The sequence below is a fragment of the Schistocerca serialis genome, chromosome 7 (assembly GCF_023864345.2).
Source record: "Schistocerca serialis cubense isolate TAMUIC-IGC-003099 chromosome 7, iqSchSeri2.2, whole genome shotgun sequence".
Classification (NCBI taxonomy): domain Eukaryota; kingdom Metazoa; phylum Arthropoda; class Insecta; order Orthoptera; family Acrididae; genus Schistocerca; species Schistocerca serialis.
This window is the reverse complement of record NC_064644.1, coordinates 463884535-463903860: the sequence shown is the minus strand read 5'-3', so window position 1 is coordinate 463903860 and position 19326 is coordinate 463884535.

Here is a 19326-nt window from a genome sequence, read left to right as displayed (position 1 = left end):
AGTGAAACAGATTGAATCTGCATCACCATTACATTCATGTCGTCAACATTCAGTTGGAAGAGGCTATAAAAATTTTTTGCGCCAGCTAGTTCCGATCCACAGACATTGTACACAGAAACAACGCACGGTACCGCTATACCACGGGCGCAAACAGCGTATGGTTTCTCTTATATGGGACAAGATTTCCTCCAGGAAATGCCGCAGTCTACAGTGTTGCCAGATTGTGCAGATTGCCGGAGTTGGCCAGTTTATTTGTCCCATGTCACGATCGGCCCGGACTTAGCCTCTACAGCGGCCGGCCGCCGGTCGAGTTTTATGTCAAAGAGTGTGCGTTGGTCTGCAAAACTTAAGCTTAAAAGTACCTTTAGTATAATGTTTCACTGAGAAGTAACACAGCACAATGAAACTTGGACCATACATTGAAAGAGAAACATAGTACAGAAGCTAACTGAAAGAAATACGCTTTGAGAAGAACAAAAACGGCACTTTTATTCAAAGACAATGATTACATTGAAGTCATGGCGTTCCATGAGCGTCCCTGCACATGTTTCCTAATGGAATGTGTGATCACTGTGGACGACAATCCATGATCTGCAACGTACTTCCATCCTGGCCACGTGGTTGGTAAGCAGTTCTTGTGGTAGGGCACTCCATTCTTACAAAGCGCTGTTGACAACTACTGCATGATCGATAGTGCACGTGAACGTGGTACAATACGTCACCCCAACGCATCCCACATGTGCATCTTGGAATTACATTCGGGGGAACGGGCAGGGCAATTCATTGCCGAATATCGTTTCGTTCCAAGAACTCCTCCATCTGTGCAGGTCGATGCGATGCGCATTGTCATGCATAAAAATGAATTCATGGTCGACTGAATCCATGAAAAGTGGCACCTGTGAATGGACTACAGTGTCATAATAACGTCGATCGGTCATCGTACCGTGTTCAATGATTTGAACGATAGTACGCCCGTGCGACAATATGCCTCTCCATACCATAACGTCTGGATCAGCAAATCGATCATCATCGATAATGTGCATCACATGTTCAACTCTTGTCGCCCAATGGGGGTACGTCCAGAACCACTGCTCAGATTGAATGTGCTCTCATCCGAGAAAGGCATGCGGCCCCACTCCCCATTGCTCGTGTCGCTATGTTCTTGGCGCCATTGAAACCGGTGCCGCCGAAATGTGGTTGTCAGTGAAACAGAACGTAATGGACGCTGGGCGAGCAGACCACCACTTTGGAGTCGCTCTACAACTGTAGAGCGATAGATTACGTGGCTTGCAGTCCTGTTAAGTGTAGTAACAATTTCAGTCGCTATTTGACATGGGTCCTTTCTTGCCTGTTGCGCAATGTAGCGATCGTCTGCTGCTGTATCTGACCATGGTCGACTACCTCCTCTCCTTTGTGCAGCAGTGAATGTTGTTCGAAATGCTCTCCAAGCACTTGAAATGTTGATGTGAGCGATAATGTTACGGCGTAAAGTAAAGCGCCGGCACGCCATTCGGGAACGATAGAGACGTGATGGGTATGAGAAGACGTCAGTCAATCGTACGCTCCGACCTCTATCCAGGAATACAACGCGACATCAGCAGCTCCTATGTGAAGAAGACACAAGCGCCGCGACCGATTGGTAACGGCCCAGTTGAACAGCCGCTTCAAGATTAGGCACATGTACAGAGGAGCCAACGCTAGATCACTTCGCTTGTACTCTCTATGTAGCACAGACTTGGCATTGTTTCTACTGAAGAAGGTTGCTTATTTTGTATGTCGCCCTTTTCTTGTGACACATATGCGTGATTGCAAAAGTTAAGTATTGTAAATTTCGTTTTCTAATAACACTCATTAATATGACTTGGTTGAATGTTTGTCTAGGGAACCGAGTACATAGGATCTCTAGACACCACAAATACCAGACTACTGAACTAAACTTCGTCCTCCTTCCAGTTTCCCAATTATTCTTCCAAGTGTGAAGTAATCCAAATGTTGTTTTTTGGTCATGTTGTAATGAACCACACCCCCACTACAGTGCACCTTACCAACTCCCTGATTGGCACACCCTGTCATTTCTCATTCCTTCAACTGTCTTCTACTGCGGTTCCAGACTCATTTGGCGCTATAGTAACGCTTGCCTCAAGCTGTGTCACACTCAGCTCTCTGTGCATCCAGAATGAGATTTTCACTCTGCAGCGGAGTGTGCGCTGATATGCCACGAAAGGCAAAGGTCCCGAGTTCGAGTCTCGGTCGGGCACACAGTTTTAATCTGCCAGGAAGTTTCATATCAGCGCACACTCCGCTGCAGAGTGAAAATCTCATTCCGGAAACATCCCCCAGGCTGTGGCTAAGCCATGTCTCCGCAATATCGTTTCTTTCAGGAGTGCTAGTTCTGCAAGGTTCGCAGGAGAGCTTCTGTAAAGTTTGGAAGGTAGGAGACGAGATACTAGCGGAAGTGAAACTGTGAGTACCGGGCGTGAGTCGTGCTTCGGTAGCTCAGATCGTAGAGCACTTGCCCGCGAAAGGCAAAGGTCCCGAGTTCGAGTCTCGGTCGGGCACACAGTTTTAATCTCTGTGCATCACTGGCAACACGTTGCCATACCTTCACTCACGTACATCGAGCTTTTAATGTGTTACATTACTAGATCTATGTCGTCCGTAAGATTTGCAGAGAAGTGTACTACATGGTGTAGCAAAGGTGTAGCACGCGTGCCATACTCCTCCAGTGAGAGCTTTCCCCCACCAATTGTACTCAGACGGTGCGTTTACGGCCTTGCCGCAGGCTTCGGTTCATTTGTTTATCAGCAGTCGAACGGGACAATCTCTCTTCGACTTCGAAGAGGCATGCTGTTTCGTTACTTCACCTTCTCTAGGAGTTTGTTGGGAATTAGTCTCCTTGATATTGCGCTACCGTTCAGGTTGTCATTTTGTTGATTACAATGGCTGTGAGTCAGATTTTGAGTCTGGTTATTGGTGAGCCTATTTCTCTGTTACGCTTCTTAAGAATGTCGGAAAGAAAGGGTAGTAAAAATCGTGTTTTTTACGGGGGGGTAGGAGATTATGTAGGGGAGACTGGGGCTAGTTTTTACAAATATTTTTGGAATCTCGTATACCTCGACACAAAACACGTATGTCGATTGGACAGATGCCAAAAGTTAGCCCATTATTTAGTCTTCACAATGAAATTTTTATCATAAATGTAAGCTCAGATTGTTAAGCTCTATATCAACTTCTTTGCTACCTTGTATGATGTAACAACCTACCCCACTGTGGGGAATCTTGTTACACTATATGGCGTTAGTTGCTACATAATAATTAAGGAAAAATATATTTTTGGTTCCATAACACAGATTTATTGAATCATTAGTTTTAATGCAAGAGGTGGCAACAAATCATAAAACTTGAAACACAGTATTAATATTGACATACGGTCATCATTAATCTGATGAATAAATATCAAGTTCATTACCAGAGCTACAGTTTTTACAAATAAAGGAACTGTCATGCTTGGCACACCTATCATGTGCCCACCTTTTACATTTTGTGCACTGTAGCCATGTGGTTGGTGGTATTGACAGAGAGTATGGTTCCATACCCTCAATATGCACGCAGTCGTCTTCCTCATCAGATGATTCTACGATCTCACATTTTCGTTTCCCCGTTTTTGCTTTCTTGTTTTTATTTTTCGGCGCCAACACCAGTCGTCGTCTTGCAGGTTTCTTTTGTCTATTTGCCTCAACTGTCAATGCTGCTTTTACTGGTGAATCAGTCAGGATAGCACTCACTCGTTTATTCCTTCTTACTGTTGTCTTGCGGGCAGGAGCTTTCGGGAGAGGCCTCAGTTCTTCAGGTGGCACATGTGTGTGTATGGAGTTTGCAGAACCAACCGTTGAGGTGCAAGGCGTCGGACTTGATTCCACACTTGTTGATGTGCTGGGAACGCCATCCCCTACTGAGTTCGTAAGAGACACAGAAAGCAGAGTTTCATCTTCCCTGTATGGGCGGTCCGTCACGGCAGAGGGAAAACTTCATCGTCTGTAAAAATGTCTCTGTTAAATGGCCATATTCTAGTCATTTGAAATCCAGCCTTGATGTTCCTTAGCGTAGTAGCGCTAAGCAAAGATTGCTTAACTATAAATGGAGTGTCATATATTGTCATAGTGTTTCCAGCATTGTTTTTCATCCACGCATCTGATGCGGAGTTAATATATTTTTTAAATGGGCCAAACACAGCTCTGTCTAAAGGTTGCAATTTATGAGACGTATGTGGCGGAAAAGAGAGAACAACAACCCCGTTTTCTTTGGCTACGTCCAACACTGAAATATCAAGGTGCGATTGATGGTTGCCCAAAAGAAAGAGAACCGGTCGCTCTCTTGTAGCTCTGGAATGATGAATGAAATGAAGCATGAACGAGCGAGAATCTCGCCCTGTCATCCACCCTGACTTGTTTGCAGACCCTGCGCTAGCTTCTGGCCTATTTCGAAGGAAATAATCCTTGAAGTTCTTTCTTGGAAACACAAAGAAAGGCGGGATTGAGTTTCCAGACGCATTTACTGCCAAGGCAACAGTAGCTAGAGTTCCTCTTTCAGCAGATGTTATAGCACCGACTTGTTTAATTCATTTCCTTGCTACAATTTTAGCAGGCGTTTGTAACGTGGTGACGGCAGTCTCGTCCACATTATACACTTCTTGACATTGAAATTTGTATCGATCATAAACTTCACTTAGATTTGTAAAAAATCTACTTACATTGTGCTTATTTAAACTTGTAGTCCTGCTTAGGCTGGTAGCTTCTGGTTTGCGGATAGAAAGCGTTTTCTTTCGTTTGAGGAATCCTACAAACCAGTCAGTGGAAGCTAGTTCTACATCGCTCCAACCAATGGGAAACTTGACATTATTGTTCACGGCATATTGAAATGCTAGACTCCTCACTTCCTTCGCAGAAATTCCATAGTAGAGCTTAGCAGCTTTCTGAATGTATTCTTCCAGCTCTGCTTCTTGTTCGTCTGAGAAAACCTGCCGAGACCGCTTATAACCAACGTTTGGCACAAGCATCTCTCCCGATTCTGAAAGTAAGCAGAGAAGAAAAATTGTAATAGGCTGTTATAGGCTACGTTTTCCTGCGCGTATCTGTTATGTCAGAAGATATTAATTTGCTTAGATATATTGACGTATTTGCACGTTATATAACACCAATAATCTAAAACGCCACAGTTGGCGACGCCGACAATGATAATCAAGCTGCCTACCTCCCTTTGTTCATTCCACTCGCTTACAAAACCTCTGCAGCGTCATAAAATTTATATTGTACTTTTGGGCAGCCTTCCACGGTGAAGAAAAGCCACTTAGAGCTTCATTTGCCGCTTCAGCATATGTTTCCTTGGGAATAGTGCCTCTGTCAGTCTTCTTCTTATAATTACGCATTATACCTGTAGATAGACATAATTCCTTACATTAAAGGAAACAAATTCACTTTAGGGCAACTTGTTACACCGTAACAACGTGCCCCTGCGCCTTTGTATCAACTGACCCCATGCTACGCCATTTTCTCTTACTGTCGAAATCAACAATATAAACTTTTTGTTAGGAAGTTTAACGTATACTACTGCGTACCTGAGTGTTGGACGCTGATATGTTGCAAAATTTAAAATGAAATCAGCAATTTCCTGTGAAAAAAAATTCACGCAGAGTAAAAAAATTACTCCAGCACAGGAAAAACACGTTTTCTGTCACTAGCGCCTTATCACCAACTGACGGCTGATACAGACAGGATGGGAGGAGGGGGTCTATTAGTGCTACCATCTGGCGGAGCAAGGAGTAATTTGCTCCAGCGCGGAAATTTTTATTGTCAAGTAACAACTTGCCCCGTGTGACAGCTAGCCCCGGTCTCCCCTACATTTTTTGTACACGATTCCGATTAAAAACCTTAATATTTAATTAATAAACAGTGCTTAAGTAAACAAATACTTGTTATCTGGCTTAACATTTCTCATCGCACCATGAAGGAACACAGTGTTGTTAATCTCATGATGAACGATAGCATGTTGTCGATATCTTACAAAAAAAGGGGGGGGGGGGGGGAAAGAGCTGTATGAAGCATCAAATGTTAAAGAAAAGAGTTTAATGGCATCACATGTCATATGCTTAAAACTATGAAAAGTTAGGAATGCGTCATCGAAGACTGACTCGTGAAAGAATCTGTAACAGAAATGTCAAAAGCATTTTGTGATTTGTTCACGGATACTAATGAATTCCCATGTAAACATTAGTGTTATTCCCCGAGTTGATGTGAACTGAAATGAGAATACGGAAGTAATCTTCTCAAGATTTGCTTCCACTATTGGTGAAGTCCCTAATGTGTTTCACAGTCGTTTTAAAGATTTCAAATGTATAGAGCTGATTATCATTTTCATCAAAATTAGTTTTACAAGTGTTAGAAATGTTGCTCATGAAGAATTTTACAGCTTAAAACACGATCTGCTAATGCTATTCAGAACAGACACAGATGCAAAAAAATTCGTGGTAATGTTTTATGGGACCAAACTGCTGAAGTCATCGGTCCCTAAGCTTACACACTACTTAAGCTAACTTAAATTAACTTACTTTAAGGACAGAAGAAACAACCATGCCTGAATGAGGACTTAAACCTCCAACGGAGGGAGCCGCGCGAACCGAGGCAAGGCGCCGAGACCACGCGGCTACCACGTGCGGCAATTATGCCACAAACTCAACCTCAACACTTGCACAAGACGTGATGCACTTCACTCTAAAATGAAATCTTTTTTTCGGATCAACATACATTTGTGAAAATACAGTGTCTTCAGTGAAGTACATTACTTCTGCTCGGCGTCATGCTGCGTCGAGTGAGTCATTGGAACATCAACTTCGTCTGTTTACAATGAAAATTAAAATCGAACTGTAGAAGTTGTCAAGACAAAGTTAAATAAATGAAACACGTATATTTAAATATCCCATTAACGAAAGTATAAGGGGTTGTGAGCCGTGCGTGGCTCATGTTCGTGCCATCTATTATGTAACATCTTGTTTTACCGTACGACAGCCTCGTAATTTTAAATTTCAGTTACTGGTGTCACTGAATTACTGTCTTGCCTGCCCGTGAGTTGCAGCAGCAGCGCGTATCGATATTTGCCCTTCCGTATTATCTTTGCTGGACGGATATTACTTCCCGGTCGTCGTGTGTCGTGTGGTAGTTCGGACCTGGCAGTCGTTGAGTTCGAACGCGGCAGATGTGCAGCCCTTGACGTAGCAGCAGTCGGGGACGGAGCGCTAGGGTGGCCCTGACAGCCAGAACTCGCCGTCCGCTCGCGACACAGGATGAACTGTCCGACGGACGCAGATAGCATTGGGAACGACCGTTGGTCAGTCGTTCAGTTGGTCGCCTCTTTGGGCGACGTATGTTAGGCCTTTCACCGTTTCTGGGCCTCGTCACTGGGTCATCGTACTGGACGTGGTTGAGTTCCTTGTTGTGCGGAGACGTCGTGGCCAATGGGCAAGAGTTACCTCTCCATGATTTGGTCCGAGTCAGTGTGTCCGGATCGCTGTGTGTCCCAGTTCCGCACGGACATCGGGTTGGAGCTGCAGTGAGCTCCTGGTAGTCTATACTCGCCCGACCGTTGCTGACACACGTGGCTTGAGAGGCAACGACCTTGGTCAACACCGACTCAAAGGAAGGTCGCGGCACTTGTTGGTGACGTCACGTCAGCTAGGCATGGCGAACGCCAGGTCTGTTGCAGGCAGAAACGCTTGGGCGTGTTTATCACTATAAATCTCTTATTTTTGGACAAAATGTTTGGTATTGTTTTGGATTCTGCAGGTTTATTTAGATGAAAGGTTTTCTTACTATCGTAAAGCTACAAATGAAGATCATAGTTCTGTATTACTGAATCATTTCGAAACAAACGTAGATCAATATGAGAAGATGCTTGGCTCCATTGCAAGCTTCGGAAATTTTACATTCAAGTAACTATATTTACTTGATCCATTTTGTTATCGAAACATACCCCAACCCCCTTACAATGAACTTGTTTCTTTTATTTATTTATTTTCGTTTGACATCGTCACTGGAAATGTGAACTAATTTACATGTGTAAATGTCCAGCTTTTGCCAGTCATTAGATTACAGTAGTTTTCAACGAAAGGAATTCTAAACAGGAAACAAAATAGCTTCATACATCGGAAATACTGCTGAGCTTAAACTTTTTTAAACATTCACATTAGAAAAGATAAATATTCCCCTCTTGCAACGGAAAGGAGAAACTTTACAAGATACAAAAATTTTATTAGATAAAACAAGTATATCTCTTTTGCCTCTTCTTCAGTCCCCCAACCCCTCCTCCAACGCGTACAATCGCAAGATATTTCAGTAACATTCAGTGCTCCTCACCCCATAGTCAATCAAGATGCCTAAAGAACAGCACCAATATGTTCACAGTTTCTTAAAAAAGTAACCCAGTACAAACGTAACTTCCTTAGATTTACAAATAAGGTAAAGAAGCACGAATTCAGTTGCCGCTGGACCATGAAGTTGTTTTTGTATGTCAGTCCTTAAAACAGGTGGAAATTTAAGTTCAGGAGTACACTATTTGTTAAGAAGTGTAATGAATTGCACAATTAATTGATTGCAGAAATCTCACAGAACAATGTGTGTTGGTCAACTACCGCCAATAGTTTCACATTTTCCTGTGTCAGAGAGGGAGACACCACCGTTATGAGTATGCCTGCAACAGACCTGGCGTTCGCCGTGTCTAGCTGACGTGACGTGACGTGACGAACAAGCGCCGAGGCATCCCTTTGAGTCGGTGTTGCCTTGGTTGTCTCGTCAGACGACATGTATTTCGTCACTGACCGTCTTTGGGTTTTTGTGTGTGTTTGTCTGCCGGTGATTTGTTCGAGTTGTTTATCAGTGATTCGGTTTGTGAGTGTTCGAGTTTCTTGTGGAAGTGTTTCGTGGAAGACTGTGTACCCTGTGTCAGTTCCACTGGGTAATGCTTTAAAGGCTGTAATGCTGTCTGCGTACGGCAGTAGCCAGTTGGTCGGTTTCGACAGAGCGTCGAGTGAGTGCTTTCTTACCGTGTTGGAACTGTCCGCCACGGCGTGTAGTTCCGCAGTCGTTGCGATGTTTACGTATGTCAGTGGTTATTGTGCCTTGGCTTATTAACACACCAATATTTGAAGACGAGTGTTACTGGTCTTTTCGCCACACCGGCATTTTGGTTGCAGTGCCGTTGGTCTTGTGACCGAAATTAGATAGTTGGTCTGTCGTTTCGGTTGCCTTCCGATTAAAAGGTTGTTGGTCAGGCTGCCTGTCTCGCCTAGACGGGCGTTAGTGTTACTATTTCAGGCCGACCCTTGGAAACTTCTGAGCGCCGTTCCGTGTCTGATACATAGTAACTTCCCTGTTTGAGTTTTAGTATCTTGGTTCATGTGTGGCCTTCAGCCGAGATTTAATATATCCTGAATTAATGTTCTTATCTTGCCCTTAAGTCAAAAGGTCGTTACTTATTATATGGGGCTTTCTCCCGAATTTTACATGAAATGTTTTAAGGCTTTTTTTTTTTTTTTTGGTCATCAGTCTACTGACTGGTTTGATGCGGCCCGCCACAAATTCCTTTCCTGTGCTAACCTCTTCATCTCAGAGTAGCACTTGCAACCTACGTCCTCACTTATTTGCTTGACGTATTCCAATCTCTGTCTTCCTCTACAGTTTTTGCCCTCTACAGCTCCCTCTAGTACCATGGATGTCATTCCCTCATGTCTTAGCAGATGTCCTATCATCCTGTCCCTCCTCCTTATCAGTGTTTTCCACATATTCCTTTCCTCTCCGATTCTGCGTAGAACCTCCTCATTCCTTACCTTATCAGCCCACCTAATTTTCAACATTCGTCTATAGCACCACATCTCAAATGCTTCGATTCTCTTCTGTTCCGGTTTTCCCACAGTCCCTGTTTCACTACCACACAATGCTGTACTCCAGACGTACATCCTCAGAAATTTCTTCCTCAAATTAAGGCCGGTATTTGATATTAGTAGACTTCTCTTGGCCAGAAATGCCTTTCTTGCCATAGCGAGTCTGCTTTTGATGACCTCCTTGCTCCGTCCGACATTGGTTATTTTACTGCCTAGGTAGCAGAATTCCTTAAATTCATTGACTTCGTGACCATCAATCCTGATGTTAAGTTTCTCGCTGTTCTCATTTCTACTACTTCTCATTACCTTCGTCTTTTTCCGATTTAATCTCAAACTATACTGTGTACTCATTAGACTGTTCATTCCGTTCAGCAGATCATTTAACTCTTCTTCACTTTTACTCAGGATAGCAATGTCATCAGCGAATCGTATCATTGATATCCTTTGACCTTGTATTTTAATTGCACTCCTGAACCTTTCTTTTATTTCCATCATTGCTTCCTCGATGTACAGATTGAAGAGTAGGGGCGAAAGGCTACAGCCTTGTCTTACACCCTTCTTAATAGGAGCACTTTAAGGCTTTAAGCTGTTAAATTATTGTGTTGATGTGTGGCCTTCAGCCGAGTTTAATCTCTCTTAAACTGATGTTCCTAAGATTATGATTCTTTGCTATGAGGCCTTCAGCCGAATTTGCTTGAAATGTTTTAAAATAAGGCCTTCTGCCTTTTGATTGAACACTTCTTATTACTTAAGATGCGGCTTCCAACCGAGTTCCGTTTAAATTAAAGTGCTAAGGCCCTCATCCTGTTCAGATTAAAGAGTTAGAAAATATTTTGGGTCAGACCTCCAGAAGAACCTCGTATTGTAATTTTTTGCTTAATTCTTGTGTCTTGCATTTTGAGTGTAGCCTTCAGCCGATCTAAAATTAGTTAAAGGAGATCGATTAAGGTTTTGAGTGTTTAGAATCCTTGTGTAATATGGTGTGGACAAATAAAGTTTGTATGTTGAGTGCAGCTGACAGCAACCTAAATTGGCCCCTTTTCACAACCTAATCTGCTCTGTCCTGCTAGTCCAGGAATTTCACGTTGAGACCAACAAGTAAAAAAATTTATGTTTCAGTACGGTATGCCTTTCGGCATTTACATACAGGGAGTTCGTACTGTCGGGACCGTGGCGGCACCGCACTAGTCGATTTGTAGGAGGAAGTACTCGCTGGATGGGTACGACTCGTGAGGCACACTTTGCCAGGCCTGGTATATCAGTGCTTGTCCAACGTATTATCCAGTAATAGAACATGAAAGGAGTAAAATCTTTGTTGAATGAGGATTTGAGAGATGGAAAGGTAGTTTCAAACGTAGAAGAAGTTGCTATGGGGGCCCAGTGTGGAACCACTCGACAAACTGCTTTGGAAGATTGGTGACACGTATTGCTGATTCTGGTGCACTGAAGCGTTTCCCGTTCCCGACCACCAAAGACCGATTTCCGGGGCCAGTCTTGGAAGGGCCGGGCGGACTTTGTACATAACAACCACGGCGCGGCCCGAGTTGCTCGGCAACGGTAATGGGATAGCACCAGGGCCATTACGGCCCAGTCGGGTGCGGGCACGTCCCGGCCGGCCCGGGCAGCGGTAATTAGCCGAGGACACCGCAGCACCGCGGCGCCACGTCCGCGGGAAGGCGTCGCGACGCCGCCGCCGCCGCCCCCGGCGCCAACTCTGCTAACGAGCGCCGGCGGCCGACTGCGGCGGCCAGGCGGGCAACTTGCCGCACGTCTCTGCAGCCTCCTCCGCGTCGCTGGTTGCCTGCCGCCGCCTGCTGCATCTGCCAGTAGACTGCATGCAGGTCAGCACTGTCGTTCAGTCAACAAAATACGGCCTTGCCGAGTATCGTGCCACATTTGCGACTGGATTCGGGAATTCCTAGCAGATAGAACTCAACACGTTGGGCTTAAACTGCCTGAAATTAACTGATGTAAAAGTACACTGTCTACTCACATTAACGTGACCACTTGTCAAAAGCCTGAATAGCCATCTTCTGCAAGAGAGTCATGAGGTTCTGGAAGATACCGACTACCTCGCCGTGTCCCGCTGCACTACGTTTTCTGCGAACAGACCGATGAAGGTGGTCCCACAGATTCTCGATTGGAAGTTTGGTGACCAGACGACACTCATCGTGGTGTTCTTCGAACAACGTACGTTCATTGCGAGCTGTGTGATCAATTGCCTTGTCGTGTATGTAGATGCTATTGTGCCGACGGAAAACAAACTGCATGTAGGAGGGTGGATTTGGTCCACAAGGATGGGGACTCATAGTTTAATCGAATGTTCAGATGTGTGTGAATTCCTGAGTGACCGAACTGCTGAGGTCATCGGTCCCTAGATTTACACACTTCTTAAACTAACGTATCTTAAGACCAACACACATGGAAGGATTCGAACCTCCGACGGGAGGGGCCGCGTCATCCATGACAGGGCGCCTCAAACCAGGCGACTGCTCCGCGCGGTTTTTATTGAATCATTCCAAAATGGCCAGGTAAATCAGGGAATGCCACGAACACATTCCACAGAACATAACGCTGCAGGCTATTTGCTTTCAGACGTTTCACGCCGTTCATGTCAATGTTTATCAGTCCGATGGATCATAAAACGTGAGTCGTCTAAAACTGCCACCTGTCGTCACTCAGCAGACGCCCTGTTGTGGTGTTGCCCGTAAATTCCAGACGTAGACGTACGTGACTAGACATTTCTCCGAGCGACTACATGCATCTCTTCACAAAGCGCGGGATTAGCAGAGCGGTCTAATGCGCTGCAGTCATAGACTGTGCGGCTGGTCCTGGCGGAGGTTCCAGTCCTCCCACGGGCATGGGTGTGTGTGATGTCCTTAGGTTAGTTAGGTTTAAGTAGCTCTAAGTTCTAGGGGACTGATGACCTCAGAAGTTAAGTCCCGTAGTTCAGAAATGGCTCTGAGCACTATGGGACTTAACTGCTGAGGTCATCAGTCCCCTAGAACTTAGAACTACTTAAACCTAACCAACCTAAGGACATCACACACATCCATGCCCGAGGCAGGATTCGAACCTGCGACCGTAGAGGTCGCGCGGTTCCAGACTGTAGCGCCTAGAACCGCTCGGCCACTCCGGCCGGCTAAGTCCCGTATGCTCAGAGCCATTTGAACCATTCTTCACAAAGCGGACACGCTCGCTCTGAACTCCTCAGTGTTTACACAAAGCCAATAAACAATACGCAAGTTGCCCGGATCATTAGATGGCAATTACTAAAGCAAGTACTGTTCAGCCCAGTTCGATCTGTTTCCTAGCTGTCGTTAGCTTCCGCAGCGATAGTGAAGGACAACGATCTTCACTTTCCGACGCAGGCCGAAGTGACCGCGCGGTTCTGGCGCTGCAGTCTGGAACCGCGAGACCGCTCCGGTCGCAGGTTCGAATCCTGCCTCGGGCATGGATGTGTGTGATGTCTTTAATTTAGTTAGGTTTACTTAGTTCTAAGTTCTAGGGGACTAATGACCTCAGCAGTTGAGTCCCATAGTGCTCCGAGCCATTTGAACCATTTTTTCACCTTCCGAAGATAATGCAGAAATTGGCTGAGGTGCAGGGGAATGAGAATTCGACGAACTTACGGTGAATACAAGCGCACCGAGGTATTTAACAACAAGAGCAAGTAAATCTGCTCGCGAACGACGCGACGAAGAACGAGTCGTTTTTTATCGCAGATTTCAGTGCATACCACCACACTCCTGAACTCGAAGAAAGGGCCCTTGAAACGTGGAAAGACCATCGAGAAGAAATATGACAATAAAGACGCTACCGACACTGTAGTCTGTCGGCTTTATTTGCGATGAAACAAAGACGCTTTCGCATGGCTTCTTTCATGGAACACATTCCTGCGCTGTACGTAAGTTACCTATCGATTTCAAAGATCTCACTCACTCTCAGTGTTCTGGTTACTACAGCGCTGCACAACTGAAAAGGAGACCTCCACGTATCTCTTAGAAACACAAGCAAGCTTTGACCGATGCCAGCCAATCTGAGTGTTTTATACGTGTGTTTTATTTTGAATACTCGTAGAGACAGACACAAAGCAAGCTTACTCCTCTGCTTGTGCTACGACTGTCGATATTGATTTTGGTGGATGGAAGTAGGTTGGACGCTTGTATTTTGATTTCGAGATGATCACATATGGTCGACAACGGTCAGGTACACAATGAGGTCGCAGCAAGCTAAATTTTTTTGGGTTGTGTTTACATTATTGGATATTAAACATTCTTCGAGTTTATGTAAAACTGGGTTCCTTTTGCGTTGCACTTTGCAACAGAACTCGCCTTGCGCAAAGATAAGCCTTTGTTCTGTCTTTCGATCTCACCATACCACGTGGAGTTTAGCATCCGTCTCTAGTTTTACGATTTGTGAATTCAAGTGCCTCACAAACAATTTCTCTCTCTCATCTTATGTTTTATAAGATTATAATATTATTTTTAATTTTGTTTGTGCTATGATGCTCAATATGGTTGTTAAATAGTTTCTTCCGATAGGACTACTTTGTGTATATTCACGACGGATAATCCTATGTATGTTGTCACTTTAAACGTTGCGTTGGATGCTTCATACGTTTGGCCTTCACGTATTTATTGTCTTGTACACCTTCCTTTGTTTACGAGTTGCACCACGTATCCAAAATCTTTGCACTTGGATATCCAATATATGCGTCACAAAAAACGTGGCCCATTCATTCTTAGCATTTAGTTCATGGGTAACGAAGCATAAAAACGCAGCACTTGCAATTATCTTACGAACAAATTTTACAGCACCCCAGGTAAGATAACATACCACAGTACTACGAGAGGTGCGGCTACGGTGACGCTGTGATCGGAACTTATCTCTTCCACCAAATCAGCTCATAGATTTACAGGTTCCGGAGCACCATAGGTCACAAATGACAAACATATTTGTCCTGAACAATTTGAGCCTATAAGGCACAACTTATAAAACTGAAGTACTACAGTACGCTTCCATTCAGCGTCTGAAGGGTATTTCAAGACAGAAAAAAGGTTCGTAATATAGACACTTCTCAGTATCGGATGTAATATATAACTAACCTACAATGCATTCGACAGTATATCACTGCGACTTCCACGTACGGAAATTATCTCTCCTTATGCTTCTCAGCAGTGAAGCTTTAACTAACTTAACTACTGGTGGGGACCTCCAAAGAAGGGAAGTAGGGAAAGAAGGACGAGGAGGGGTAGGAATTCTCTGAAGAGCTCGGAAAACGTGTTTAAGATGTTGCACACTAATGAAACACACTGGAACCATAGGAGCTAAAACTGACACATATTGCACCGAAGCAAAGAAGATGATCCACCTAATTTTAAAAATTAATTTGTTTTTAAGACACAGTAAGAGCATATCGCACTTTGTCGCAGATTCTAGCAGCCAGCAGAAACAATGAGTTTCGTCAGACATATTCTCAGTTCAGACATATTAGTACTTAAATTTCTTATCACAGGAAACCAAGGGGATGGATAATTACAATTAAAAGATCCAACAAATTAAAAAGAATCTTTTTGGAGTGCATATGACCATAATCTTTCAGCTTATACAGAGATCCTTCCAAACGACACCTTAAAATTTTTAGAGAATCCAACTCACATATTCTGTATCGGCATTTTAGATCATTCCTATTAATTTAAAGTACTGAATCTTAACCAAAATTTACATGTTTGTTGTAAATTAGCATTCTGCAAGTGGCACTACATCTATTTCAACGTTAACAACAAACTCGAAATTAATACCTACATTTTGCCGTTCCTTACCGGCTCTCAGTCCTGAAAGACGTAGGTCTCGTATACACCTGGGAGCGTATTTTATCATTGAACTGAGCACCAAGTACAGCGTACTGAAAGGAACTTCCTGACAAGAGTAATTACAATACCTTGCTAGTATTCGCAGAAGGTATTGGAGACCATCGTTGAACGTGCAAAGGAGTTCCGCTAACATTTCATATATTATTTATCGTCTCACATATGTTTCTAAGAACTATAAAAGAAACGCTACACGTACAGATGAGTTGAAATTGTATGGTACATAATCAACAAATAAGCACATATCAATTAAACAAATGGATTGGAACATTGAAGGAATCTGAACGAAGGAGAGCAAAGGAAGAAGCAAAATATTGGTATTACTCTGGAATGGCGAAACTAAACAAGCCATAGAGAACAACGAGATGTCTTATTGCAGGCAATGGTAAGTTTTAGATATAAGATCTAAAAAAAAGAAGGTACAAAATTTCACGAAGGTAAAAATTACCCGAACAACTGTTCCGAGGACAAATATTAAGTAGCATAACTTGAAAAATATTTCTTCTTCCATATTACGATGTTCTACGACAGTAGTTCTGACAAAATTAAATAATGTAATTTTAGTGCAAATGAAATGAACAACAGAACAAAACAAGTAAGAAATACAGCAGAAATAAGCACAGTACTTTAAATGTTAAAACAGTCTAAAGTCGTGTACATCTTTTACAGTAAAGGAAACGAAATGATTCGTAGAAGCAATATAACATTATTACACTTTCAAATGCTCTGTCAAGTTTTCTTATTTTTGTTCGTGATTCCATTTCCATATATTTTGTATCTATTTCCAAGCATGCTTTCGAATTTCCTATAGGACAGTAAATCCTTTCTTTCGATTTTATCAGTGATAGACCCTGATGCCACCTTAATTACTCTCATCCTAAAATTCTTTACAAATTCATACCTAACTGTTTTTTCTTTCTTCTTTTTACTGTGTAGTGTACTGTTGTTATTTATATCGCCGCGCAATAGCTAGTTCTGTTGCCTCACTGCTCTTCTCCTCCGTAAGCGACACATCTAGGTGCATGGAAGTTTTATATCCATCCGATCTCGATATCTGTAGGTTTATCGTCATCAACATCCAGGAATTCATACATTGGTAGACTAATTTCTCTACATTTTCGAAACAAATATTGGCGTCATCCCTGTTTGATAAAATAAAAATCTGGTCATCACCAAATGAAATTATGTAGAAAACGCCCACATTTCTACTCTACCGGGTCTAGTTCATAGGCGGTTCTTCTACGTGGATTATGAATAGGGTGGGTGCGAAAAGGCTGAATGATATGAAACGTAATTCCACACATGTACGGAGAAACAGGCAAGGAGTCCCTGGGCGACAAAGGTGGATGCGCGCACAAGAGACTAATGCTGCGCCCTGCAAGCCCTGCAGGATCGTGATGAAAAGCCTGCCACGGCAGAAGCTCTGGCGGCAGTCTAGATGAACGAGACAAGTTTCGCAGTTGTAGCAGCAGCTTAAGTGCTCTGAGAAGTACTTCCCGCAAGTGCGCCATCTGCATTCCCTCTGTCTCGTCTCTCATTGCTCAAGTAGTCTCAAGAGCCCTATATCAAGAGAATAACTTCCGGCTGGAAAGTATCATACATCTCTACGCATTCACTTCACGGATTGCGTAGTTAAGATTAACGAAGCTCTTTGTTACGTAACCCCTTTTACATACATTACAGATTGCTGTGGAACTGCAGGTATTACAGGAGGAGTCACACAACAGCATACTGACTCAACGCGTTTGCCTTTAAGCGATCGATTTCAATGGAAACTGCTTCGTCTGGACAGTTAAACTCTGTGATGGCTACGTAACTGCAGTCATTTACGGAAACTACAGACATTCCTGTCATTCGTACGTATTTCCAGAGTTTCACCACGAGATACGTAAGTATAATCACTTCTAAAAAAAACTGCAAACATTTCTGTCACTTGTATGTATTTATACAGCTTTATTACGAGATATACCGACTCCGGATGGTTGGCTGTCACACTTTAAACGCGTACCTCTTCCACTCGTAAGTTTTCAACTATAACTTACGTTAAGAAAATATAATCGAAAAGCACACAAGCCACATTAGAGGAAGCTGTCGAATGACAGCTTATACAAATAGACTGAAAAGGATAGAGATCAATTTCATCGAAACTTTGGACCAACGAAGTAATGCAAAGCACGATTATACACAGGTTCGACAAAGGAATTGTGTTAATGTTAGACCTGTTGCTACCTCTTATGTTCAAATATATTTTAGTCCTTTCTGTTATATTTTAACAGGTTTGTTTCAGAAGCCTCGCCTAATCCGGTTCATTGATTAACAAAAAAACCGTCATAAATTAATGTTACGAGGTAGCGAATGCTATGGTGCACAATTTGTGGCTAGACTTCATATGACGGCACAGAATCGTCTAAGCGTTTCTTCATTGTTTTCATTTTTCATTTCCCCTAAGACATCACGCACTGTTGTTACATTCATCCCTCCCCCTATCCCACATCTATGATGTAGCCCAGATGACACACTAATTGCCGGCTGGAGTTGCCGAGCGGTTAAAGGCGCTACAGTCTGGAACCGCACGACCGCTACGGTCGCGGGTTCGAATCCTGCCTCGGGCATGGATATGTGTGTGATGTCCTTAGGTTAGTTAGGTTTAAGTAGTTCTTTCTAGGGGACTTATGACCACAGCAGTTGAGTCCCATAGTGCTCAGAGCCATTTGAACCATTTTTTGACACACTAATAAAATGGTAAGAAACTCGATAATTAGTGGAAAACTCAAAATAGTAAAGATTTTCCCGTTTATTCTGAGTTAACAATGAAAGTGTAAAATGGTAGGAAATTCAAAAAATTCCAAGCTGGGCATTTATCCTACTGTTTGAAAATCCAAGATGATGGATTGGGGGGGGGGGGGGGGGGAATGACAGTGCATCTGTATGACTGCCGTAAGATTAAAATTTTGGCAGCCCCACAGTCTTAATTTTAAACAATTTCCTCCCATCGCTCTGACATCACAGTTTAAACCATTTCCCCCACCACTCTGATGTCACAGGGTAAACATATTCCCCCACCCCATGTACCTTAAGTTAGAAACTCGAGAGATGATCGGCCCTAAATTTAAAATGGTGAATAAATGACTTATCTTAAGGCTAGAATGGCAGGAAGCTCTCGGTGGACAGAACTAAATCACTTCGCCTAACTTTAAAACAGTGTAGCTCAATGGTGCAACATATATGGTCGTCAGACACTTGTAACTGTTGTATGCAATAGGATATGATCCAGAGAGGTATTCATCTCCATCTTTATTCAAACACCAAGATACCCATACAACAGAGAGTCATCAGCCATCTGCGAGCCGATAAAGCAGTGCGCTGCTAATGCTCATCCACCAGCAAAGAGCCGCAACCATGTTGGCGTCCTGCAGAGCATCCCCACCTGTTTAAGACGCTGCCGCTGCTGCTGCCACTCCTATCACTGTAGTGCTGGACTCACAACTGACGCCCTGGTGTTCCCAGGCCAAGTGGTACATTCCA